General features: G+C 40.7%; 1 protein-coding gene across 9 annotated transcripts in view; it reads right to left on the bottom strand.

The window, feature by feature from the left end:
• Positions 1 to 6,527, bottom strand: part of LOC119496748 (protein MTSS 1-like) — a 62,627-nt gene that overhangs the window by 23,899 nt on the left and 32,201 nt on the right. The gene's annotated exons all lie outside the window — the stretch shown is intronic.

The following is a 6,527-nucleotide window of genomic DNA, read 5'->3' as shown; positions in this document are numbered from 1 at the left end:
CTCAGTCACTGTGTGATTATGAAGAGTTTGTCTAACAACTGGTTTTTCAGACAATCTGCAACTGCCCTGCTCTTCTGAAAGAGCAGAATTAGCTCCCTGTGCTTTTGACTGCTCAGTGAATAGAAGGCAAAGCAGAGACACTGTAACACAGAATTAAACGATTCTATAAGGCAAATTACAACTTCCCCGTATAATTTAATGTCAGTCCCATTGAGCCCACTATGACCTCAACATTTCACTCTATCCATTCATTCATCCATTCCGTTTTTTACTGTGCGTTCTTGTTATTGTGGAGGGTGTGGCTACTACGGCATGCCATAAAAGACCTTTCTGTTATACAACACCATAACGCTCATTCATTCCTGCGTTGACTTGTTTAGTCATCCTATCCATCCACCCCATCCATCCATCTGCCCATCTCAGCCTTACTATGTGACTGCTTGTTATTCTAGAGGGTGTGGCTGATGGATGCCACACGGCCACGAGGAGGCCACGCAGCCAAAGAAGTAGGATTTAGTGCTGGCAAGCGGTTTTCATTAAAAAAGTTACTGTAGAGTTGCAGCTCATGCCATCAGGAGAAGAGTTTGGTTTCATTTCCATTTGAATAGAGTTCCACTGAATGGCACGTTTCCTTTCAAGGGGTCATATTTGAACGAAATTAGCCTGCAGACGTCAGCATTGCTCAAGACGTGGGTATGGCGAAAGAACTCCTTCCATGCCATAAGCACAAACGGCTAGAAATTACCTGTCCTGCAACTAAAACGGATTACACCACAGCAACATGATCGTCATGAGAAAGGTCTTTTGTGCAATTAAAATAATTCAGCAATAACACCACATATTGCATGTGTGAAAGAAACTTGTGTATTTCTCCCTCTCACAGCACGTAGCTAGTCAATGCGGCCTCTGCCGTGACTGCCAGTTACCGTGGAAACACTGTATGTATAAATGTGTGTGTGCCTGCTACACTCTGACTTGGACTCCAGTGGTGTTACGAGGTTAGGACCCTTTCGTTTTCTACCATGTATAAAGTCACCAACATGTCCTCTTTGGAAAGACACACATAGCATGCAGTCCAATATAATGCACAACACTGCAGCGCGTTGTAGGACTAATTCAATATTTTTGTAACTTCTGACAGTATAAATTTGTGAATTTGTTTTGTGCATATGACAGATTTGTCTGATGTAAATTTTGTGATTATCTTATATTTGATTTTGCATATTTTTTTGCCACATTGTGATAATGATATTGTGATTCTTTTATTTTTATCTTTTTCCAAATACAGAAGTGTGCATGTTGTCCAAATTCATAAGTTCTGCAGCCTACTGGAGATGGGTGGGAGAGGCCTCCTGCTTCCACTGCGTAAGTATAAGTAAACAAAAAAAAAAAAAAAAAAGTTGTATTATGATATTGATTCAACCATGTCTATCACAGCCATATGATATATGATGGATATGAGGCCAATCTGCCCTGTTTGCGGAAAGTAGTTGTGTTGCTCTCAGGATAAAGTGGCTGCTAACACACATCCTCTACTCTGTCTAGCACCGATTGACCCCTGATAGAAATAGCTCCATTTGCAGCTCCAGTTGTCTACCACACACACACACACACACACACAGCGACACACACAAAAAAAGCAAGCTTCAATTGCTTCACGGCACAGCCAGACCGCTGCTGTCTATGTGTGTGTGTGTGTGTGTGTAGTGGCATAGCTGGCTGTCAGTAGAAATAGCTGCTGTGTGTGACATGGTTGTTTGTGAGGCTTGTAATTATCCCTGCACCACCAACACTTAACCAGTCGGAAACACACAAACACACACACACACACACACACACACACACACACACACACACACACACTTACACACTATAAGCTTGAGTCTTTGGTGCATCTGTGTGTGAACGATGCTAAACTGATGCCATACATTGTTAAAACCTAGTGAGCGAGTAGGCAGCACCAGCAACTTTGAGACAAAATGTATGAATTCTCTCTGTGTCAGGGTTGAAACACTGAGAAACCACTACTTTTCATACATCCCTAAAAAAAGCTTTGTCTCTTGCTCTGTGATATTTCAGCTCTGTGGGAACTAGTGTCTCAATGGTCTACAAGGACATTTGTGACAGAGGTGAGAGTTTTCTGTCAGTGTTTGTGTGTAGATGTGTGTGAGAGAGAGAGTGTATTGCAATGTGATGTCGAGCTGCCAACTCGGTCTCTGTCCTCATCCCACTTCCAAACTGTTCCTTGGAATGTCACACTGTGCTGACACACAGCGAGTGTGTTTCTGGTTTTAGCATTTGTAAGAAAGCAGAAAAGGGACTTGGAAAGGACAGTAGATTAAAAAAGGTTGATGTATCAATGTATTGGAAACATACTGCAAAAAGTGTATTTATTATTAGAGCTCATATATGATACGTATAGCCTCTATAGTTCTATAGTATACACATCCTCTGTGAGTGACCACTGTTTATTTTTGGCTGGTCTTGCAATTGACTCACTTGCTAAATAAGCTTGCTAGACAATTTCCCCAAAGGCAAGCAGGCTATGCAACTCATCCTGTCCACAGGATTACATAAAGGTGAAAGGACAAAGTTCCTTCCTTTGCCTGCACCTTATACCTGCAGTAAAATCTCAATATACCTTTAAATTTGCAGAATAACTTTGATTTCAGTCATCAATATTTAAACAAATGTCAACTGCACACCACAGCATTATTGATAAAAAAATGAATATGTAAATGATAACTCATAGCTGAAAGTCAAAGACAGTATTCTACTGTATACCAATGTATCAATAAAAGCAAAAACCGTAAAGCAATATTCATTGATTTCAATCAATTCCACCTTTTTAAAGCAAACAACCAAAACAAAAACAGCACGGATTCATCAGAATACATTGATACATTTTTGTTTATCTATATCAATTTAGTAAATATACTCCAAAAACCTTTGTTGTGTGCAGCCCCACATCAACCTTGGGTTCAAATTAAACTCTCTCTGTGTGGCCCAAACTGCAAACTATCCAAGCTGAAATTTCTGACTTGTTATTACAACTAAAATTCTTTTATTTTAACCTGCCATATTTGTAATATGCCTTCATGTATTGAAATGATACATGCATCTAAAAGGGTACTCATGAAGCTGTAGATCCTGTGGTTTGCCCTTTTTTAAAAATAAGATCCACGGTTGATTTCTGTTAAACCCACTAAAGAAAGCGTGGAACACAGTATACGCCAGTCTGCATCTTTACACGGATCGCAGCCTGTCATTAGAGGATGGAGGGAAAGCTGATATGAGGAGAGAAACATGAGTGATTAAGGGAGGAGGAGGAGAGAGGAAGGGAAGGGAGGTGATGGTCAGAAAGGTATAGTAGTGTGTATTAATATAAAAGACAGAAAAGAAACAGAGAGGGAAGGAGGTTAAACATGTAAGAGCAAAAGTGGAGAAGGAAAAACGGAGAAGGAGAAAGTGATTTGGCTGGGTAAGTTTTGACATGAAGATCAGAGAAGCTTTCTAGCTAAAAACCAACTCAGTATGGGCACCAGATGGTCGCTGTTAACTACGGGCCAGTGGTTACACTGATAAGAGACTGGAGACCATACAGCTGGATACACACACACACACACATGCACTCACCCAGCTGGACAGAGGTAAGGAGATCTGTTCACTAGCTAATTAGAGAGCTGGAGAAAACACTAAGGCTACATCCACACTAAGCCAGCTAAATTTAACAACACATCTTTTCCTCTTCACGTTGGCCTCCAATCCAACACAGCTGAGCACTGACATTATTCCAGAATGATGATTTACGTTTGCATGGCTTCATGCTATGTATAGCAGTAATGTTAAGATGCCAACTTTTCGTCGCCTCTGGCTAATACAGTTGATTACACAATTTTGTCAGACTCATTTGTAAGCTACTAGTAATTACATTGACAGTCTTAATGTAAACGCGCAAGAATTACTGCAGGCACAAGTGGAATTAAGTCAAATCGCAATTTCATACTATTCTAGGTGTGTGACGACAGAATCAAAACAAACACGATGAGAAGAACTAATGTTAGTGATAATGGGAGAGCAGATCACAGACATGCAGAGACTCTGTAGAGCAAGGCTGTCAAACTCATTCTAGTTTCATGGGCCACATACAGCCCGGTCTGATCTCAAGTGAGCCAGATCAGTAAAACCATTGCATAGTAACCTGTAAATAACAACACCTCCACCAAATTGTTCCCTTTCCTTTTAGTGTGAAGAAGTACAAGTACATTTTGAAAATGTTCCCAATCCATTGACAGTTGTGTCACATAGCCTGTTAAGTAAGCATGTGGAATCTATAATATCCAGCATAGCGCCCGATACTCTCACTAGGACAGCGCAACCCCCAGTGCACAAATAGGAATAGTAGTAGCTACATTTGATTGAAAAATTGGAATTAATGACTTCTCTGCAATTTTCACACTTTGCCAAGTCACCCAGTGGGCCAGATCGGACCCTTTGGCAGGCCAGTTCTGGCCCTCGAGCCGTAGTTTGATACCCCTGCTGTCTGTCCCACTCTTTATTAGATAATGGCCATACATAATTTTGTTGCCAAAATTAGCAATTTAATATTGTTTCAGTGTGGATGAAGTACTTTTTGAATTTGACAGAAAGTTTCACATCACATTTTCAGGTTGATTCACATTTGTATGGAGATGGTTGAAGATGAAAGACACACACGACTAGAATGATGGCAAAAACTAATCGACTATATTTGCTGCATCATATGTTGCATTGTATCTCAGACAACAATGGTATTGAACTGAGTTTTTAACTTATAATGTAATTTCTATAACAGTCGCTACTTTTTTGTCAACAAACTATAGCAGAAATAACGTATTTGTTCTGTATAACATTAATGGCAAACAAATTCTAAAATGTGTTACCGTGTTAGAAAGACCCAAGTCCTGAATCACATTACAGACTGTTCATGTCTTCATATGATGTCTTGGAAAACATACCACACAGACACACAGACACACCGTCCTAGCTGAGCAGTTGGCATGCCCAGATGGAGCCACCCACATAGCACAGAACCAGGCTAGGATTTCATTCATTGATTTATATTTCTGCTCTGTCAGTCTGGTAGCCTACTGTAAGACTACAATTACACTTTTCAATAAATGATAAACAAAAGTGGCTGATTGTGAGTGGTTTTAATGAATCTGGGACCAGAGGGAGCTGTAAAAAAAATAAAAAAGTGAATGAAAGTAGGAGTGAATGAGTCAAAACGGTCGATCAAAATGATTATCTCAATGAATACTATACAATTCCTACTGGTTAAAGGGTTAAGTAAGGAGATATGTACATGGTCTCCAAGGTCAAGGGCTTATAATAGTCTGCTCTAATAGTTGACCTGGCCTCCTTGGGAACCAAGCTCACCTCTTCATTCATCAATAGCTGCTGACAGAAAGTCAGCTTGCCCCGTCTACCCCTCACACACACATATATACACTCGACAGTCAGCAAGTCTAGCCTCAATGGGCACACCAACACATGCAAACGTGTGGGCGAGCAAACACACACATGCACCTGCTGCGGTCCTGCTGACCAGTGCTGACAAACGAAAAGTCTGGACTGTCTGACTACAGATCCCAGCAGCTGTCATCCAAAGACAGGAGAAGACAGGAAAAGAAGGACAGAGGGGAGAGGAGGAGGAAGATGAGCAGAGTAGTAGTAGTTATTCTCAGACGGATATCGCTGTTCGTTGTGTGTCGAGGTGCGTGTGTGTAGAGTAGTGCGGCAGCGGCACCGTCTCGGGCACTGAAACCTGGGAGACAGACAGAAGAACATGACAGCCTGCTGCACCGCGAAGCTTCGAATACCTTTGAATACTTCTCGCCGAAGCTTCGAAGCCCAAAAAATGGTATTTGGGACAGCCCTAGATTTTTAAATACTGTAAAAAGTGTGTACAGTTGGGAAAAAGGTTTTCCTGTACTGAGACATACTTTGGTTGATAGGTGTGATAGAGCTATGTAATAATAATATTATTGCTGCTATATCAATTGATGCTCTTTAGCCTACTCTTTATGAACATCTCTAAATTAAGTTGAGCATTGTCTGGTTTTTTATTAAGGAATGTAGATAGTCTAAATACCAGTGTTAAGCTGAAACTAAAACATTCACATTGATTAAAATGTGCTGACATTAACCAAAAGAAAGGCATCAAAAGAACCAGTTCTGAATTTGCAACATCATCATCAGCACCGGTACAAGTATAACTACATTTCCACACTCAGCCCTGAACCTTACGGCCATGAACATCCAGTAGATCATAAAAGGACATATACACTCACGAGGACTGTTAACTAACCATTATACATTTTAACAGCCCTTTTCTCTAACTATATAGCACCATATTCACTGAATACTGACCGGAGTGATAAAAGAGAAAGACAAGAAAGGGGGCACCCATGATGCTGTTTGTCAATGGTTTGCATCCTAGTCAAATGAGGCACCAAAACAACTGCGGGCTGACATCTGAGTGTCTT

The sequence above is a fragment of the Sebastes umbrosus genome, chromosome 11, assembly GCF_015220745.1.
Source record: "Sebastes umbrosus isolate fSebUmb1 chromosome 11, fSebUmb1.pri, whole genome shotgun sequence".
Classification (NCBI taxonomy): Eukaryota; Metazoa; Chordata; class Actinopteri; order Perciformes; family Sebastidae; genus Sebastes; species Sebastes umbrosus.
Note: the sequence above shows the minus strand (reverse complement) of the source record. Positions and strands in the feature narration are given on the sequence as shown.